The sequence below is a fragment of the Aedes aegypti genome, chromosome 2 (assembly GCF_002204515.2).
Source record: "Aedes aegypti strain LVP_AGWG chromosome 2, AaegL5.0 Primary Assembly, whole genome shotgun sequence".
Taxonomy (NCBI): Eukaryota; Metazoa; Arthropoda; class Insecta; order Diptera; family Culicidae; genus Aedes; species Aedes aegypti.
In genome coordinates this window covers 298,176,825-298,199,017 of record NC_035108.1, presented here as the reverse complement: position 1 = coordinate 298,199,017, position 22,193 = coordinate 298,176,825, and positions in this window count along the sequence as shown.

The window sequence follows — 22,193 nt, the reverse complement described above, 5'->3', positions numbered from 1 at the left end:
GATTTCGTCCAGAATTTCCTCTGGGTATTTCACCCAAAAAACTCATAAGGAAATTTCTCCGGGGATTTTCTTCGGAAATTCTTTCTGGGATTTTTTTCAGAGAATTTTTCTGGAAATTTTCTCCAGGTAGTTCTTGCGAAATTTGCAACAGGAACTTTTCCGAGCATTCCCTCCAAGAAAAAATCCGGAGATTTCCTTCGGAGATATTCTCCAAGAATTCCTCCGGGAATTCTTTCGGAGCTCCACCAGGAATTCCTTTGAATTTCCTTCTTAGTTTCTTCAGGAATATCTCTAGAGTTCGTCAAACAATCACCCCGGAGTTTCTCTAGTAACGCCTCCAGCGTTCCTCCAGAAATAATCCATAGTTTTTCTAGGATTTTCTTTTGGAGATTATGTAGGATTTTGTTTAGAGTTTCTACAGGGATTCCTCTAAAGTTCTCTGGGTATTCCTTCGGTGCTTCACCGTTCATTCCTCCTGAGTTGTTCCAGAAATTCTTTAGGAGTTCTTTCAGCAATTCTTCTGTATTCAATCCAGCATATCCTCCGAAGTTCCTCCAAAGTTTCCCCGGGAAGTACTTTGGATTTCCTTCTTAGCTCCTTTGGAATTGTTGCGTAGTTCCTTCGGGTATTCTTCAAGGAAATTTCCGAGTTTCCCCCATGAATTCCTCTGTAGGTGCTCTAACAATTCTTCCGGCGTTCCTTCATAAATTTCTCCGGAGTTCTTCCTGAAGCTTTGAAGAACCTTCGAAGCATATGCTGGATAAAATCCAAAAGAATTGCTGCAAGAACTCCAGAGAAATTTCTGGAGCAACTCAGGAGAAATCACCAGTGAAGTTCCGAAGGAACTCTAAATAAATTCCTATAGGAATTTTGGACAAAACCCTAGAAAATCTCCAAAGGAAATCCTGGAGTAACTATGAAGCAATTCCTGGAGAAACTTAGGAGGCGTTCCTGGAGAAACTCCGGATGTGTTACTGGGGGAAGTCCAGAAGCGTTTCTAGAGAAACACCGGAGTAATTGCTTGACGAACTCCGAAGAAATTCCTGGAGAAACGAAGGAGAAAATTCAAATTCAAACTTTCTAGAAATCCAAATGAATCGCTGGATGAATTTTTGGAAGAAATCTAGGATAATTGCCGGTGGAATCCGGAGGACGTTCCGAGGAATTGCTAGATGATATCCAGAAGAATTGCCGATGGATATGCGGAATAATTTTTAGAGGAATTCCCAGAAGAAGTCTAGAGAAATTCCCGGAGAAACTTTTGAGAAATTTTCTGAGGAACTCTGGACAAACTCCAGGAGGGAATGTAGTGAATTATTCGAAGCAACTTCAGAAGAATTCTATTTCATGTTTACTATGATGGTCCTCTCAATCAACTTTCCAAAGCATTTCTGTTCTATGAGTCGATGGGAACTTTAGTAATCGATTCATGGAGGTTTGCCTGTACTTGAGGAACTCTGGAAAATTCTGGAGATATTTCTAAAAAAAATCAGGACGAATTATGGAGAAAATCCGAAGGAATTCCCGGTGGAGCTCCAAAAAAAAATCCCGGAAGAGTTCTTGAAAAACAAATCTCGGAGGATTTTTTGGTGGAACTTCATGGAGGAAATCCTCGGCCCCGGAGGGGAAACCTTAAGAGGAGTTCTTGGGACATCCCTGGAGGATTTTTTTGAAAAAATCGCCGGATGAATTTCTGAAGAAAATTCCGGTGGAATTCCTGGTGGAAATAACCGAAGGAATTCATTAGCGATAGGGAGCCAGATCCTATTCTTGGCACATTTGATTCATTTCGGCAGAAGGGTTTTTGTAAGCTACATAGCTTATATTTGGTAAAAATATGCATCGTACTGAGGCGCTTCTAATTGCAAAGTTTCAGATGATTCGGCCGAGAAAAACCCCCCATGCCAGAGTGGTTCTGCACCCTACTTTTTGTCTAAATGTTCAAACAATGCGGAACAAACACTTCACGTTATGTCGTGCAAACACTGTAGCTGTCAATAATGATAAACAAGAAGCAAGAATAGCAACTACCGGTGCGGAAACAGGGTCGTACTCTACCAACCTTGATATCAACGATCGGTGCAGAAATGAAAGAATAGCTAAAATAGAACCGCTTTGCGTATTCATTTTATGCACGCATCTGTGAACGCACTGGTGGGCATCGTCTAAATGAGAGATGAATTTGTGATACTAAAAGGGCAGTACAGTCACGAGTACTACGGCCTTTTCTAAACCCAAATTGATAAGCCGGTATAATTTGATTATGCTCAGCCCATAATTCAAGACGATTCAGAATCATTCTCTCCATTAGTATACGAAGACAAGACAATAAACTAATAGGTCTACGGCTATCAACCAAAGAAGGATCCTTACCTGGTTTTAGTAAACTAATAACCTTAATAGAACGCCATTTTAAAGAAAAAATATTATGATGAAGAAAATAATTATACAATCCCAATAGGGATGGTACACAAATTATAACACGCTAAATTTCGACCCCCCCCCCCCCCTTTGTCACGTTTTTTGTATGAATCCTTCAAATATTTTGTAAGGCTTGTCACGCTTGGCTTGACCCCCTCCCCCCCTTGGAGCGTGACGTAATTTGTGCATGACCCCATAGATGAATCTTTCCATCAATTGGTAAATTTTCAAGTAAAATAAATTTTATGTTATCAATTCCTGGAGTGGTATTATTAGTTATAGATAATGCTAAATCTAATTCTTCCAAAGAAAAAGATGCACAAAGTTCAGGGAAGTAATTATATGCTTGATTATTTCTAAAATTAACAACTTGAGGAACAAAATCAGGACAAATTTTAGATGTAAATTTATCGATTCAATCTTCAGAATATTCTTAAATATTAGGAGGAGAATAATCATAATTTCTAGTCACGAACCATAAAGTAGTTCATGATGAATTTCTATCAATACTTTCAACGAAATGTTCAATGTCCAATAATTTATTTTTTTATATGTTGTAACTCGAGTAAATTGAGCTTCAGTCTTACAATATGGAAAATAATTTTCTCTTGTTCCAGAACGACGAAATCTCTTGAAAGCTTCTGATTTATTTTTAAGTGCTAACGAACAATAATTATCCCACCAAAATGAAGGACGTCTATTCTTAATGCGAAAATTTGAATGTTTTTATATTTTTGAGTTTTAATTAAACAACGAATTAACAATGCAGAAAATTGTTACAATTTTCAAGTGAAGGTAAAGAATTATCAAAATTAATTAAAAAGAAATAAGATCATAAAACTTCATCCAATCCACATTTTTATATAGATCAGGAACAACTGGTTCATCAGATCAATCATATGATCTCAATTAGAACGAGCAATTTCAATCAAAATAGGTAAATGATCACTACCATTAGGATCATTGATAATTTTCCAAGAAGAAATAAATGACAAAGAATTGGAACAAAAAGATAAATCAATGCATAAATGATGGGCTGGTGGACCATCATTAAGAAAATTCGAATTAAGTTCATCCACTAATTCCATAATCAAATTTCCTCTCCCGTCAGTGATATCGCTACCCCAAGCTATATTGTGTGCATTAAAATCTCCTAGTATATAAAATGGAGAAGGAATACTATCCAAAATATTTCTTATTTGTGTTGAAAATGTTATTTGTGTATAAATTCCATATTATTATCCGTAATAGTAACAGCAATATATTGTATAGATGAATTAAAAGGTACCGTAAAACGGGGTATCTTTGATAATGCGGGTAACTTTGATAGTGCGTAACCCACCACATACTAAAAGGAAATATCATAATTTCTGTTAATCAGTTAAGCAAAATGAATGCAAAACCAAATAATATTAGTATGACACTTCATGTAAGAGAGGCTCTCATTTGAATCAAGAACATTTCAGGCTTTTTATACAAATATTAAAACTTGACACAATTTTAGCATTTTGCAACGCTTACAAACAATCTGTTCTACGATCACTATCTGATGTAGTTTTGAATAGTTGGCCACTTATCTTTGACAGCCTAGTTATCATAGTACTCGAATACGGTCTCAAATCTCTTAGCGAAAAGCATTTCCACAAACTGGGACCATTTTTGTAATCTAAGTCAGAAATTTCCATATAACGTAAAACGCCTGGAGGTATGCAACGCCCTACAAATGTTCGTTATTCATTCAATTTTGTTCGATTCATACTCCATTATCAAAGTTACCGTAAAACGGGGTAACTTTGATAGTTTTTTCGAAGAAAAGTTTAATATTTATGCATTCGGTTTCTAAGAATTACAATTTATATTTTTAAAACAAGTACTGGCATCCTAGCTATCGATTACAGTTGATAGATTGCCAAAAGATTTATTTTGTATGGATATATAATTTTTCATAAAATCGGAAATCGGTTTTCTGTTTTGGGGTAACTTTGATAATGGAGTAGATATCGAACAAAATCGAGTGAATACGTAACATTTGTAGGGCATTGCATATCTCTAGGCGTTTAACGTTATATGGAAATTTCTGACTTAGATTACAAAAATGGTCCCAGATTGTAAAAATGCTTTTCGCTAAGAAATTTGAGACCGTTTTCAAGTTCTATGATAACTAGGCTGTCAAATGTAAGTGGCCAACTATTCAAAACTATATCAAATAGTGATCGTAGAACAGATTGTTTGTAAGCGTTTCCAAAAAGCCTAAAACTGTGTCAATTTTTAATATTCGTGTAAAAAGCCTCAAATGTCCTTGATTCAAATGAAAACCGCTCTTACATGAAGTGTCATACTAATATTCTTTAGTTTTGCATTCGTTTTGCTTAACCGATTAACCGAAATTATGATATTTCGTTTAGTATATGGTGGGTAACGCACTATCAAAGTTACCCGCATTATCAAAGATACCCCGTTTTACGGTACCCAAATCAGAAAACCAACTTTCGATTATACGAAAAATTATATATCCATTCAAAATTAATCTTTTGGCAATCTATCGACTGCAATCGATAGCTAGGATGCCAGTACTTGTTTTAAAAATAATTATAATAAATAAATTATAATTCTTTGAAACAACATGCATATATATTCAATTTTTTTTCGAAAAAACTATCAAAGTTACCCAGTTTTACGGTACCGTAAAACGGGGTAACTTTGATAATGCGGGTAACTTTGATAGTGCGAGACCCACAAAATATTAAACGAAATAACGAAGTTTCTGTTAATCAGTTAAGCAAAACAAATGCAAAAGTAAAGAGTATTAGTATGACACTTCATGTCAAAGCTATTTTCATTGGAATCAAGTGCATTTGAGGCTTTTTATACGAATATTGAAAATTGACACAATTTTAGCATGTTCGAAACGCTTACAAACAATCTGTTCTACGATCGCTATTTGATGTAGTTTTGAATAGTTGGCCACTTATCTTTGAAAGCCTAGTTATCATAGAACTTGAATACGGTCTCAAATCTCTTAGCGAATAGCATTTTCACAAAACTGGGACCATTTTTGTAATTTAAGTCAGAAATTTCCATATAACGTTAAACGCCTAGAGGTATGCAATGCCCTACAAATGTTCGTTATTCATTCAATTTTGTTCGATTCATACTCCATTATCAAAGTTACCCCAAAACAGAAAACCAACTTTCGATTATATGAAAAATTATATATCCATTCATAATAAACCTTTTGGAAATCTATCGACTACAATCGATAGCTAGGATGCCAGTACTTGTTTTAAAAATATAAATTATTATTCTCTGAAACAGCATGCATAAATATTCAAGTTTTCTTCGAAAAAACTATCAAAGTTACCCCGTTTTACGGTATATCTAAATGTTTAAATTGAATATCGTTACGAATGCCAATAAGAACCCCTCCAGATGGATTAATATTATCTTTGGATTTTTTATTTGGAAATATTTGATCAACATCTATTCTTAGAAAACCAGGAATTGTTCTGGAATTAGAAGCATCAAGTGTAGGTAAATTATTATCAAAAGATGTAGATGGTCACAATTATTATCATGTTTAGATACTAAATTGGCTCTTTTTCTCTTGGTTGGAGGTTTATAAATAAATTGATTCCAATTCTCATTTCAATTATCATCATCATATTCAGATAATGTTTCGTAAGATTGACAGAAGTAAAATCACCAGATGCTTTTAAATTCAATCAATTCGTTGATTAGCTTTGTAAACAGAACAATCTTTAAAAGTACCGTAAAACGGGGTAACTTTGATAATGCGGGTAACTTTGATAGTGCGAGACCCCCAACATAGTAAACGAAATATCGAAGTTTCTGTCAATCAGTTAACAGTTGCCCGGTAGATCTCATCAGAAGCGGACGCATAGACGAATCACTGGTAGTTTTTTTTGTGCAAAGTGTGAACAATAGTCTTTGTTCATAAAAATAAAACGGATCTCTAAATTGTGTATTGAGCTGAAGAAATGGAGTCAACAAAGAAAAATACGTTGGTGTTTGAGTTCCCAAAGGATGCCATGGGACCATCTCTGTTTGAGATGAGTCGATTTGGCAAAAAATTGACCGCAGACCGAACGATGATGGACACGTGCTACAGGAATGCAGATGAAAAAAGCATTTACATCAGATTCAAAACAGCAGAGGCTTTCAACGATGCAGTGTTGTACAATGGAGAGATACACACATTCGAATACAATGACGGCTCGACGGTGCAGGTAAAGATGGCGGTAGCTGGAGGAATGTACAAGTACGTAAGAATCTTCAACCTCCCTCCGGAGGTCAGCGATGATGACATTGGAAGGGTATTGGCACGATATGGGAAAATCAGGAAGCAAGTGAGGGAAAAATTTCCCCCAGAGTGTGAATTTGATGTCTACTCCGGTATTCGCGGGGTATATATGGATATTCAGAAGCCGATCCCAGCATCTCTGTTCATCCGGAACAGCAAGGCAAGAATTTATTACGAGGGTTTCAAGAATCGATGTTTTCACTGCAAGGCAGATGATCACCTGAAAGTCAACTGCCCTCAGCTTCAGGAAGGGCAGAAGGGAGCTGCTGCGGAACTCAGGAAGGGGAACAGTTCCAATGAGGCTGGGCATACGTCGTACTCAGATGTGGCAGCGGGTGCGAGTAGCCTTTTGGCGCAACGGCTCGAGCAGGCAAGGAAGATTGAAAGCAGTGAGGTTATTCCCCACGACGACTCAAACGATCCAGCGAAAGAAGCAGACAAACCAGATGACAAAGCGGAAGCAGCGTGCAAGGAAGGAATCAGTTCTACAGATGACCAGCAAAGTACCGACATGGAGCTCGAACGAACCACTGACGAGGCAAGCAATGGAACCAAACGTGCTTTGAGAGCGCTACGGTCGACATCGGATGAATCAAACGATGAGCAGGAGAGGGCGAATAAGCTGAAAAGCTTACCGAAACGACAGAAGAATGATAGCGCGGGATCTAGCGGAAATGAGAGCATTTTGGAGGTTATCCAAAACCTACCGAAGGACAAGGAAGCAGGGAAGAATGGGAAAGACCGGACTGAATGGAGCACGGTCACTCAAAAAAATCCGAACGGGAAACGAGGGGGTAAAAGGTAAGCTGAAACTGGTATGACGATAAACTACATCAGGAAAGTAGCCTCGATCAATATTAATGCATTGGAAATCGCTTCGAAAAAGCATCTGCTTAAAGACTTTGTGATTGCCTCTGATTTGGACATTGTTTTCATTCAGGAAGTGCACTTCGAAAATTTTTCGTTTTTACCACAATACGTGGCGTATGTTAACATTAGTGAGTTCAACAAAGGAACAGCAATACTCGTACGAAAATCTTTAGGGCCAACGGTGCCACTGTTTGACCCTACTGGCAGAATCACATCAGTGGAAGTTGGAGATGTAAATTTCATAAATATTTATGGACATTCAGGCAGCCAATATCGTGCCGAACGAGATGACCTTTTCCGCAATAGGATTGCGGTACATTTCAACAAAACTACAGCTAAGAATCATGTTTTGGGGGGAGATTTTAATTGTGTAGTAGATGAACGAGACACTAAGAACCGCGCATACAATATTTGCCATGGCTTGCGTTCTTTAGTAGGACTTTTCGACTTGAAAGATTTGGAATTGGAATGTAATGGATTCTCCAACAGAAAATTCACTTTTGTGAGAAACGAGTCAGCCTCACGGTTGGATCGCTTCTACTCAAATAAAGATTTTATTAAAAGAGTATCGAAGTTTGAGACAGTCCCGGTTCCATTCTCCGATCACCATGCAATACGATTTCAGTTCAGAATAGATAGCAATCAATCTCCAATGCCACATGGACGTGGATATTGGAAAATTAATTCAGCATTTCTCCAGGACGATGTAGTATCCAATGATTTTAAACTAGAGTATGAAAAATTAAAATTAAGGAAAAAGTATACTAACAATTTTGCAGAATGGTGGAGTATTGATTTTAAAGCAAAAGTACGACAGTTTTATAAGTCAAAATCTGTCAGTTTCAATAAAAATATTTCAATAATCAAGGAATGCTTACACACGAAGCTTATGCGTTGCATTGAAAAACAACAAGCTGGAGAAAATGTAGATACTGAAATAGGAGTTATCAAATCGAGGATTTTAGAAATCGAGCAAAACCGTCTTCAATATTATGCAACCCGATGTGATGAAGCGGCGTTATTAGAAGAAGAAAGAGTTAGTATTTTTCAAGTTTCGAAAAACATGAAACATCAGAGTTCAGCATCGTTTACGGTAGGGACTGATGGCAATAAGGAAATTTCACCAACAAAAGCAGCTTATGAATATTTCAAAAATAGTTTCACTGATAATGGAGAACATCACATCGATTACGATGGGTTTGACGCATTGAAATCGCTCGAAAAATGTTTAGATGAAGATAAGCGGAATAATTTAGTTGACAGCATCGAAGAAGACGAATTAAAAACGATTATTACAAATGCCACCAAGAAGAAATCCCCCGGTCCGGACGGGATCAACTACGAATTCTATGCAACACATTTTGAAATGTTAAAAGGAGATTTATTGAAGTTATTTAACGGCCTTTTATCTGGTTCATTGAGACCAATGGATAACTTTTCTTCAGGAATTATTACTCTAATTCATAAAAAAGGTAATCATTCAAATCTTGACAACTTTAGGCCTATTAGCCTTTTAAATACGGATTATAAAATTTTAATGAAAATAATTGCAAGCAGATTTTCAAAAATTATGGATTTTCTACTTGATGTAGGACAAACGGCAGGAAAACAAAACCAGTCATGCATTAATAACTTGGATTCTATTAGGAGTCTTGTAGTGAAAGCACAACAATCGAAGAAGTTCAAGTTCGTACTTTTGACTATTGATTTAGAAAAGGCCTTCGACTCAGTAAGCCACAGTTGCTTATGGAAAATTCTCGATGTTTTCAAAGTTCCGGAAAAAGTAATTTATATGATCAGAACAATGTACAGAAACGCATCATCCAGAGTTCTGGTGAATGGTTTTTTGTCAGAGTCTTTTCAAATTAGTCGATCCGTGAGGCAAGGATGTCCTATGTCTATGATTTTGTTTTCGTTGTATCTGGAGCCTCTGATAAGAACGTTATACAAAAATTTAAATGGAATATTGATTGGAGAAAGATTTTTTAAAATATTTGGTTACGCGGACGATCTAACCTTAGTAATCAGAAACGAACAGGAGCTAGACTTGATTCTCAAATTGATTGAAGATTTTTCAATATTCGCAAAAATTAAGATGAATTTTAAAAAATCAGGATTTTTGAGATTCAATGGATGTAAAATGGGTCCAAGTCAGATTAAAGAAGAAACGAAAATTAAGATTTTGGGATTGATTATTGAGACCAATTATAAATCTATGATTTCTAGTAACTATGAAGATTTGATTAGGAAAATTCAGGCTTCTCTAGCAGTAAATTTTTCTAGAAACCTTAATTTAGTTCAAAGAACATGGATATTAAATGTATTCATACTTTCAAAATTATGGTACATTTCTCAAATTTTGCCAATTGAAAATAAACATGTAGCAAAAATCAGAATGATAACTGGAAGGTTTTTCTGGGCTAGGAATCCTATATACAAAGTACCAAGAAATCAGCTATATAAACCACAAGAAAAAGGTGGTTTAAATCTGGTGGATGTTGAAAGTAAAACAAAAGCTTTATTTGTAAATTGTCTAATCAATTTGACATATTCTGAAAGTGGTAAAAACCATTTTCTCTTGCAAACTTCCGGCTTGAAAAATGTTACAAGTAACACTAATAGGTTGATACAAAAAGCAAAAGAATTAATGAATGATCCCTTTTATGATTCGTGTAAAAAAATTTACAATTTGTTTTTGAGTACGTTGGATGAAATAAATACAATACAAAGGAAATATCCATGTGAAGGGTGGAATCAAGTATGGGAAAACATTAGTAAAAATTATATCTCGTCGGAGACTAAATCTGTTCTCTTTGAAGTGTTTAATGACATAATTCCCAATAAAGTTAAAATGTACAATCATAGAATAAATGGGTTAGAAAATTACTGGTGTGAAAAATGTGGACAAATTGATAACAACATTCATAGAATTAAAAAATGCACTGAATCAAAAAACATTTGGAGTTGGATAGAGAATATAGCTGAAAAAAATCAAGTAAAGTATAGCGCTCCTGAACAAGTTTTGATGGATGAAACAGTAGATAAATGTAATAATAAAAAGGCATTGCTTTTCATAGTAGGAGAAGCCATTAGCTACAACATTAAACATTTCAAAAACGGAAGTTTATTTGACTTTCACAGGCGATTACGAAACATTCGATGGAATAATAGAAAATTTTTAGTAAAACAATTTGGTTCTGCTCTCAATGCATTTTGGTAAAATGTCTTTCTGGAGGGAGAACAAACGGAAACTATGTAGGTTACTTACAAAATATTTTGTAAAGTAAATAGTACTGTAAGTAGTTGTAAGAAGTATTATAACGTTTTGTAGAGAATGATTTTACATAAATAAAAAAGAAAAAAAAAAAAAAAAAAAAAAAAAAAAAAAAAAAAAAAGTTAAGGAAAATGAATGCAAAAGTAAAGAGTTTTAGTATGACACTTCATGTCAAAGCTATTTTCGTTGAAATCAAGTGCATTTGATGATTTTTATGCGAATATTAAAAATTTACAAGATTTTAGCATTTTTGCAACGCTTACAAACAATCTGTTCTACGACCACTATTTGATAAAGTCATAATGAGTTCGTCACTTACCCATGATAGCCTAGTTATAGTAGAACATGAATTCGGTCTCAAATCTCTTAGCGAAAACCATTTTTACAAACTGGGACCATTTTTGTAATCTAAGTCAGAAATTTCCATATAACGTTAAACGCCTATAGGTATGCAATGCCCTACAAATGTTCGTAATTCATTCAATTTTGTTCGATTTATACTCCATTATCAAAGTTACCCCAAAACAGAAAACCGACTTTCGATTGCATGAAAAATTGAATATCCGTTCAGAATAAATCTTTTGGCAATCTATCAAGTGCAATCGACAGCTAGGATGTCAGTACTTGTTTTAAAAATATAAATTGTAAATCTTTGAAACAGCATGCACAAATATTGAAGTTTTCTTCGAAAAAACTATCAAAGTTACCCCGTTTTACGGTACTATGATTTTGTCTACAATATACACACACATCAGAATGTTTTTCACAATCTGATGAAAGATGTGGTTCTCCACATTTGGAACATTTAGGTTCGTTAGAACAATAACTTAAAGTATGTCCAAACAAAAAGCAACGAGTACAGTGCATCAATTTGGGGTAATAAAGCCTCACTGAATAAGTAACATTATCAATTGAGACAAAATCATCAATAACAGAGCCAGCGAAAGTAATTTTAATACAGTTGGAATGTACATAATTAGTATCATTACTATTAAAAAATAATTTAGATGGTCTATTGCAATCGAGAAAAAAAGGGGAAATCGATTTGTTTTTGAAAAACCATAATTAATAATATCCTCACAATTTAAAAATTCGTCATAAATAACACCACTAATTTCACAAGATTCGCACGGAGCGTATACCCGATAAGAATTTGAAAATACATTTGATTCAAGTAGCGAATTTGCGTTCCCTCAAGATCCAAAAACTACTCTTAATTTATCTAGAGATATTTTCTTGATTTCTTTCACAGATTTGTATCCGTTATACAATTCTGCAGAAATCAATAAAACATTAATTGGTTTGTCTTTATTCCTAATATAAACTGGGTATGGGCCAAGAAAAGTAGCCGGAAAAATTTTAACTCTAAATGGTTTGGATGTTGCACCAGGTGGTACAGAATTATTATCCTCTTTAGAATTTGGCGAATCCCCGTCGGTTTCCATAATTGGAAAACAACGCGGAAAATTAATGTACAATAGATAATAGAATACCCACTAATAAACAGATTAAGAAAATTATAAAGATAAGGAACAAAAATATGTACTCAGACCACTAAATTCTAAATCCAAATGATACCAGAAATTCTGAGGAAACTTCAAAGGTTAATCCCTGGAAATTATTTAGGCTTGAAAAACAACCAGTCTGAAGCACGGAATCAACTTCAAAAAAACGAAACGCTTCTGATACACAACGATCTCTTGCATCCAACGGATTGAAAAAATCAGAGGGGGTTGTGTACAAGACACGGCCGCATGACGTTAACTACGCCAAGTGATTTTCTGCACTTGAATTTTAGTCGATTTTCATAGTTGCAGCCTTCCTTTAGTTCAAAATCTAACATAATTTCGTGACGGTCGCAACATTTTAGATTTTCAATTGACAATTTCAATTGATTGATTAATTTCACCGCGGAATCAAAAATGTCACTCTTTGATTTCTAAAAATTGTTTTTGTTATGATTATATTATTTTGTCAAAATGACGTTTACATAATTCGATAAACATCCAGCCAGTACTGGTTTGAAAAATATCAAGATGACAATACATGCATCCCACCAGATCTTATTGAACAGAATAGCTCGAAAGTGATCAACTTCACCCCATTTTACGGTAATAACTGGAATCGATAGCTAGGATGCCAATTGTTGTTTTAAAAATGTATATTATAATTCTTTGAAACAGCATGCATAAATATTCCAGTTTTCTTCGAATAAAAACTATCAAAGTTACCCCGTTTTACGGTAAATGAAAGTTTCGATGTCACGAAATATTAACAAAATAATAACATGCTACACCAAATACAACTTCTTCTCTTTAATTGTAAGTTACTTCTTCGATATAAGGAAACATCCGTCAACAACTGAAACATCGTGTTGTGAATTGTATTATGGGAAAAGGTGAGTTATTTTTACGAAGTAGAAGTGGTGCATTCGAGGTAATTAGATTTTTGACGTGGCAATTCCAAACTTCCAAAATACTGCCCAACCCTGAAGAATTCATGATCAAATATTCTGGTCATTCGACTTCATACAGTCATCCCACAGTTATGGATCAGAGTTGGAATAAACGGAGAATATCTCATCAAATAGAGTTGCAATTACGCATAACACATTTTACCTATGTTAACCATAAGTCTATCCAGCATTGCGTTCAATTAAAACATGTATAAAGAAATAAAATAGGATAAGAAATAAAATTGCAACCATATGCCTATAGAAGCGTTGATTCATAACTGTGGGGCATTGAAAACCATACTACAGTTATGAATCAAAGATAAGACGATTCCGAAAGAAGCGTCAAAATGTACGCTTTCTCTCACACATCATTTTTGAACCCGCAGATTATTTGCTGTTACAGTGTTTTGATCCATAATATGAGTCGATTTGATCCATAATAAGGAGCTTCCTCTCCAACAGATCGATTTTCGAGATGTATTCTCGAAAAGAACTATATTGTTCAATATAAGGGAGGTAATTTTGTTTTGTACAGCGTCACCATGATACATTCTGAAAAACAACACTTCTTCTTCTTTCTGGCGTTACGTCCCAACTGGGACAAAGCCTGCTTCTCAGATTAGTGTTCTTATGAGCACTTCCACAGTTATTAACTGAGAGCTTTCTTTGCCGATTAACCATTTTGCATGTGTATATCGTGTGGCAGGTACGAATATACTCCATGCCCTGGGAATCGAGAAAATTTCCTTTACGAAAAGATCCTCGACCAGCGGGATTCAAACCCACGACCCTCAGCACGGTCATGCTGAATAGCTGCGCGTTTACTGCTACGGCTATCTGGGCCCCAAAACAACACTTAACTTATCCATAACTGTGGGACTATACATAAAATTTCTCCAGAGCATGAATAAGCTCTAGTTGCTTCTATATCTCCAGTTCAAACTAAGTGTTTGCGATGGTTGTTTTGCGCTGCGAAAATTTTGCTGTTTAACATCTGAAAAAAACTTAGATGTGCTTTCAGGTGATGGATTAGCCGGCAGTTTATTAGTGAGCTCCACAGCACCTTTAGAATGTTTTCGACTATGGTCAAAGGTGCTGATTTCAGTGCTGGAAGGCCTTTAAAAGTCGATTGCGTTTCGAGCACTTGGGAACAATCTGTTGATCAACGTATCAAGCGTCAATGGCATATTAGCAAGGTTTTTTTTAACACCAGAGTAAAGTCAGACCGAGCAATTATTTCGCCTGTGTTATCATTGCTAGGAAAATGGCGTTTTAGTGTTCCCGACTGCACTCTTTTAATTCATTTTTTTTTATTTAAAGTTGACTCGATACATTGAATGCTGTCTTGCGCACTTAACTCTTCTTCAGCTCTGCGTTGGATAGCTCGTTTCAATTGCTCATTTTTGTTCCACAATATTTTATTCACTTCTTTTACAATATTATAATACTTGTCCTAAATATTTAGCAGTGTACTATGATACAATGACCAAAATCTAAGATGAAAACGTGGCGTGTGATGTTTAGAGCAAGTTTTCATGGACTTAGGCGATGGTTCTCGCACAAGATAGAAGCCTTTTAGGGTCTGGAAACGGCAAGGATTTTTCTTGGCGAAACGCTCGTAGATTCTTCGATGTTCTTCAAATATTCTTGTTTTTATTGCCGCCAACCTAAAATCGGTTAGTATGACTGGAGAGTTAAAACATATATATTACCTCCGTCAAGAATGGCAGTGCTTTCTTGTAGACTTTTCTCCATTTTGATGATAACTAGCACAATTTTTACTGACATGAGTTTACGGTATTCCTTAGCCGAGTGCTCATTGAACACTAAGCTGAGAAGCAGGCTCTGTGCCAGCGAGGACGTAATGCCAAGAAGAAGAATAAGAAGAAGAAGAAGACGGTATTCCAAAACAATATGTGCCGTAAAACGGGTTAACATTGTTCGGAATCTCCCTCCTAGAAAAAATCTCGTATCAACATTTATCGATGGAATATTTTTAATGCATGCAATTTACCATTCACCCAGCTTTAATTTTTGTAATAAAATTTCAAGACCCAATTTGCCTAGGGATATTTAATTTACCGTTGTTCGCTTTTTTTTACGTTTCAACTACCATTGCTAGTGTGAAAAACCAACATATCCACAAGCCATTATTCCCCTTGCCTCGTCAATTTAATTTAGTGTGCCATCGTTATCCCAAACGGCAGCAGTAAAACCATACCTCGCACTGCACTCCTATTAGCATATGGTTTAAATTCTAGTGTGACTTTTTTCCCTTTCAATCAGGCCTTCCTGCATTCTATGGCTTCCTGGTAAATCGATCCGTCCCCATATTGTGTTACACTCTTAGCTTCTTAACAAAAACCATTTGTAGCGGTGAACGACGCAATTATTTCTTTCTCTGAAAAATTTAAGACGGTTTGTGAAACGTTACGTTTGCCTGCTTACAAGCTAGGGTGTCTCAGATATAAAATAAGTGTTCGAAAAGTCATGGTGCTCAACTCTCGGTCACAAAATATGCTTATTTATAGCTGTGTTCACGGTTCACAATTCAAGTTTGAACACATCAAATTTCCAAAAAAAAAATGTCTTAAATTTGTCACCAGATACTTTGATGATTTGGTAACTAAGCTGATTTTTTTTTTGTGGGTTCGATTCCCACCTCAATCCGGAAAACTTTTCGTCGGGAATAAATTTCGAATGTGCCACTGGACATTGCATGCTAGTCCATTGTCTAGTGTGCTGCTTCCTTCAAAGCAAATCGTCCACGGGAATCATTGAATTGTCAGTGTATTTTTTAAGGCGAACAATAGTGATTCGGGCGCCACGAGTGAGCAGTTAGCCAACTATCAAATATTAGAATTGAGCGCTCTACGAAGACACTAATTCGAGTGTTACGTCTGTTTATCTATGATAGTAAGCTTTGAAAAAAAAATGCACAACACGTGGAAATATGCCAATTTTCATCAAAAATGATCATTTTTTATGAAGCGATCTGGCGGAATGTCCAAGCGATTTTTAGAAAGTTAACATGTTCTACAAAAAATCTATAAATAAGCATATCTTTCGATCTAGGATTCAGCACCATGACTTGTCGTACATTGCACTTTTCTGGGACACCCTACCGCACACATCAGAACACTGTGCAGCGGTTTTCAATTCCCCCGGTTATTCTACTTCCCACTGCCCGTCGTTAACCCAGATGTAGGGCCGAACCGTCCGCGCGAAGGTACCGCTGCATGCAGTTCAAATGCAGTTGCAACCCGCAAAGTGCATGTGCTCTTGGTAGCGCTACCTATTCGATTTACTCAATAACAAAAGAGCAGAAAAGTCGCTGTCCTTTGTGCATTTTTTTTTTATTCCTTTCATCGTTTTTTCCTACCACAAGGCGAGAAGAGAGCAAGAATGGCCACGAGGACTTCCGCGTTTGATCCTACCCGCAGCATGGCGCTCTAGTACATAAGTATTCCAAAAATGGAACTCGCTCCGACGGAATTCCTTTCCCTGTCAGAGGAGAAGTGGTCCATCGGAATTCGAACCATTCTTGGACGGCGATGGAAAAATGCCACATCCTTGAGGAGACGATCGGTCCATCTTGTGAGCATGAAAAAGTATATCTTTTCCTTTGGGTCAGCTGGCGAAAGGAATTCCAAAACCTCCGGATGCAATGCAGCGCACCAAGCGAACATGTTGCATTCCTGCCGGAAGTTGTGCCGCTATGATGTCTGGGAAAGCGAGGAAAATATCATATTAGTTTTCCTCGCCTTTCATGTCCAGGGATGGGAGTCATTGAAAAGCAAGGACATGCGTGGAAAAGAGCAGCGGTTGTTATTTTTCCGAGTCGCATTGCGCGCAATTTTAACATTAGTCAGCAACGGCATCGTTCAATCATGTATTCCCAGACATGGTCATGAAACAAACGCATGCGCCATTTTCAGAAACGATTTTTTTCACTGTAACGAAAAATGCGGCATTCACAAAAATTTCCTACCATCTATGGAAAACAAAAGTTTTATTTGGAAAGGCGAAATCGGTCAACTTTTTATCAAGGGAATGAACAACATAACGGCCTACTTTTCCAACCAAAAGAAACAGTGCTGAAAAGTGATACTTTTCTGCACTAATAACAATATTGAAAAGTAGCACTTTTCAGTACGGTTTTGGGAGTTATCAAATTGACAGCAATTAGCCTTAATACGTCAATCATTGAATTACCTACTCTGAATTTTTCAATGACTTCTAGGTTCAGATTCTTCATCCGTTTGAGGAATTTGAGTCGGATTTGAATTGTAGATTCGGATGTACAATCAGAAGCTAGTTGACTGTGAGGGATGCTTAGTTGGAATGGGATCGTTCTTCGGGCGTAGGGAAGGCAGTAGAATTTGTGAGTTCACTATTAAAAAGACGAAAGCGTTGCAATTCAGCACATGTAAAACTTACAATATGGTAGAAAATTGTATGCGACGCTTATGTGAAAATTTATGAAAAATTTATGACAGGCATTCCACAGCCAACCTGCACGCTCGTTCAGATCTACTCACAAGTGAGTAGATTTCGACTCACTTCGGAACAAAGTGGAACTACTCAAAAGTGAGTAACACCATCGTTACTCACTTTAGAGTAACATTGTCAAATGTCAATATGGGAGTAACACTTACTCACTTCGTTTGATCTGGAATTTGCGAAAGTGAGTAGATGTCACTCACTTCAGGAAATAATATTTTTGGAAATAAATTTATTATGTTATTCATAAAATCAGGAGAAATATACCGTAAAACGGGGTAACTTTGATAGTTTTTTCGATGAAAACTTCTATATTTATGCATGCTGTTTCAAAGAATTACAATTTATATTTTCAAAACAAGTACTGACATCCTAGCTATCGATTGCACTTGATAGATTGCCAAAAGATTTATTCTGAATGGATGTATAATTTTTCATATAATCGAAAGTCGGTTTTCTGTTTTGGGGTAACTTTGATAATGCAGTATAAATCGAACAAGATTGAATGAATTACAGAACATTTATAGGGCGTTGCATACCTCTAGGCGTTTAACGCTATATGGAAATTTGTGACTTAGATTACAAAAATGGTCCCAGTTTGTGAAAAAGGTTTTCGCTAAGAGATTTGAGACCGAATTCATGTTCTACTATAACTAGGCTATCATGGGTAAGTGACGAACTCATTATGACTTTATCAAAAGGTGGTCGTAGAACAGATTGTTTGTAAGCGTTGCAGAAATGCTAAAATCTTGTAAATTTTTAATATTTGCATAAAAATTGTCAAATGCACTTGATTCCAACGAAAATAGCTTTGACATGAAGTGTCATATTAATACTCTTTACTTTTGCATTCGTTTTTCTTAACTAATTGACAGAAACTTCGTTATTTCGTTCAGTATGTTGGGGGTCTCGCACTATCAAAGTTACCCGCATTATCAAAGTTACCCCGTTTTACGGTACAAAAAAAACATAGCATTTATTTATTATCCCTTACATTACTATATGAATAATACATGATAAAAGCAAAACAAGTAAAAAAAATGATATTTGTGTTGAAAATTTCGCTGCTCTGGAATGGATCCCCGGATGTTATAAATCTCTGGGGGATTGATGAAACCATGGAGGATGTAGTTTGACCGTGCCAGTAGCCTTCCCGGTTGAACTGTAAAGAATTGATAATTAGCCCAATAAAAAGTACGACGGTAAAACTTACTGTTTATATTTTTTTCTTGTGGTTGTTCGATCAAAACCAGGACTTGGTCATTTTCACTTCTACCTCGCTTCACTTGATATCAGGATTATTGACTTCGCAGCACTAATCTGGAATTCGCCGGTTGGACTTCCGAAGCGAAGTTTCAAGCAAACTAACTGCCATTGCTCTGCCGGATCGGCTTTTGTCTCGACTGTTTTTGAAAACAGTCCGACATCACGTCGACGGAAAAATTTTCACCACAACGGAGGATTTGTCAGTTCGAGCGCGCGAAATTTTCACAAGTCTTTGACGTTTACAAAGTGAGTCGAATATGTTTGTGTTTACTCAAAAGTGAGTAAGGTCGTTTTCTTTCATGGTTGAGTAAAAAGTTACTCACTTTGATAAAATAATGTTACTCACTTTTGACAGCTAACTTGAAACTTCAAAAGTGAGTCAAAGTTACTCTCTTTTGAGTAGATTTGAACGAGCGTGTGATTGTGAAATGACAAGTCAAAGACTGGACTCGGAAAAAATGAGACACACAAAAAACATAACCAAAAATTCATTCACCATTTGGGTAACGTGCGTTCCAAATGTAATGCTTTTAAAACGGTGCATGTGACTGGAAATTGAGATAAAAAATAGAAACATGTATCTATACATAGTGAAGACAAATGTTATAGATGTACAAGAGTGTATATGCACAGGAAATTCAAATTCATACAACCATCTTTTCTCTATGATAATTGATTTTACTGACAGGAATTAGTAATCACCCTGTATATTAGCTATGTTTTGGCATAATTTCTTCCCTTAAGGCGGCAGGATCCATCATTGATTTCGGATTTTTCAATAGCAGTTTTTTCGTTCAAAATCAAGATAATTTACAATAAAATGTGTTCACTGTATTCTATTCTCCAATCGAAACACAGTGAACACATTTTCATCGAACAATTTTTAGTTTTGAACAGAAAAACTGCTTTTGAAGTTTCGATAATGACGATGATTGCGATGACGGAGCGTTGAACGTTAAGCTGAATGCTCGTACATGTCTCCCAGGGGTGCCATTATGCCAGATTAATCTGGCACTGCAAGACTTTTTATCGACGAAAAGACAAAAAGACAAACTACTCATTCTGCAAGACTTTTTCAAATCCAGCAAGACTTTACCGACCGACGCTTAGTCATAACCCACATTGACATCGCAGGCTTTAGAATTTTCCCATGGTCGGTTACTTGCTCTAACTATAGTTCGATGAGAGCCTGTTGTGAAAAATGAGGCAAATTGGTGCAACCATTTTTGAGTAATGAGTATTTAGGTATTTAGCTATATAGGGGATGTCGATCTCTCAAAGCGCTCTAAGCATTTCGGAATATTCTCAAAACCAAGTACCGTAATTTCGGGTGAAATTGATCATTTTTCACGGTTTTTCTAGTCTGTTTTCTATAATGATAACAATGCCAAACAACTAAATGCAGGAAAACAGATACGAAGGTGAGCCTCATCGATTTATGTACCGAAATTTTCTAACTAATGTCATTTTAGTGTTAACAAATATCTCTAAAATAAAAAATCAGAAGATCTCATTTCGGGGTGAAATTGATCACTTGTCAATGCCATTATTGTTAATTTCCAAAACAACTCTATATGATAAATTTGAGCTCCCTGAATCTGAATATGCTTGTAAAATTCTTAACAATGCAATATTTATATAAATAATGAATAGTTAAATTTGAAGAATTACGCGGAAAACGCCTAAATGTATGCAATTTCCTAAGGAATTCAATGATGTCTAACAGAAATTCAATTATTTCTACCATATGAACTAATTGGTACGAGTTTTGGTGATGAAATCTGGTTTGGGGATATATCTCAAGCATCCTCACAAACTTTTAGGTTTATACCATGTTCAAATCCTTGCTTATAAATAGAAGTTTATAGCTGTTTGTCAATACTGCACCGTGCATGATTTTGAAATTTTACGTTATTTTCATAGTAATAAAGATTCTTCAACGCAAAAAACTTCACAACACGCAGTTCTACAATAGTTACGACAAGCAACGTTCATTTACTGCAGCTTACATTGATATTTGTGCTCCATTACGAATAAATAAAATCGTGTGATACGATGATCAATTTCACCCTCCTGATCAATTACACCCGATTTTACGGTAATCAATGATCAATATCGACGCAGATGCCACAAATAAACGAGTTTTTTATAGCGCTGGTGAAAGAATGGTACAAAACTATCGAAAAACCAAATAAATCATGGCGATTCAAATATTGGTTTCTGGTGAAAAAAGATACTGCCACTAGAAGGGTTGACCTGTATCCAGATCAACTCTACTAGAGAGTAGTTCTCATTGATGAAGTTCATACAGATTTTTGAAAACAGGTATTTGGTGTCGTGTCCGCTCTGAGCAGTACAAGAACACACATCCGATCTCAAGCAAATCCGTTTCAAAACTGACTCATCAGAAGCTGATTCCAGTGCAGTGAGCTATTCGCACTGAGCTTTCTTACACACTGAACAAAATATTATGACTCTCATTACAAATCAACTATTTCATTTTTCTACACACTCCAGTAATAATCACCCATATGACTTATAATTTATCTATTTATAGATATTCCCTACATATGGCATTGCTTAATTTTCTCACGGATTCATCGTTTTGTCTATAATGTATTTCAATAATATGAATATTAAATGCCAAGATCTAAATTAAACATAAGGAACTTATTAGATAAATACCATAGATAAAATACTAGAATGTTTTCCATGCTTTTGAAAAAGGCCAAGCAGTGATGCAGATGATTTTAGATAAATTTGTCTATATTATATATCCTTTTGTTACAGTAAAATTTGGATAAGCATACCTGCACGATGGTGTCTGCAAGATTTTGCAAGACTTTTTATTTTGAACTCGCCAGACATTTTTCAAAACTTACTGGCAACCCTGATGTCTCCTAACACTGCTCATGAGATCTTGAGCGAGGCTTTGCTCATCTTTCTTACACAATTTCTACCAGCTTTTCTTCAAAGTTTCAACGGTTTTGAATTTTTTTCTGCCGTTCCTCAACTTTTTCTTCATTGTCGCGCAAAACTTTTCGATCAGACGAAGATCAGGCGGGTTCGCAAGTAAGCGCTT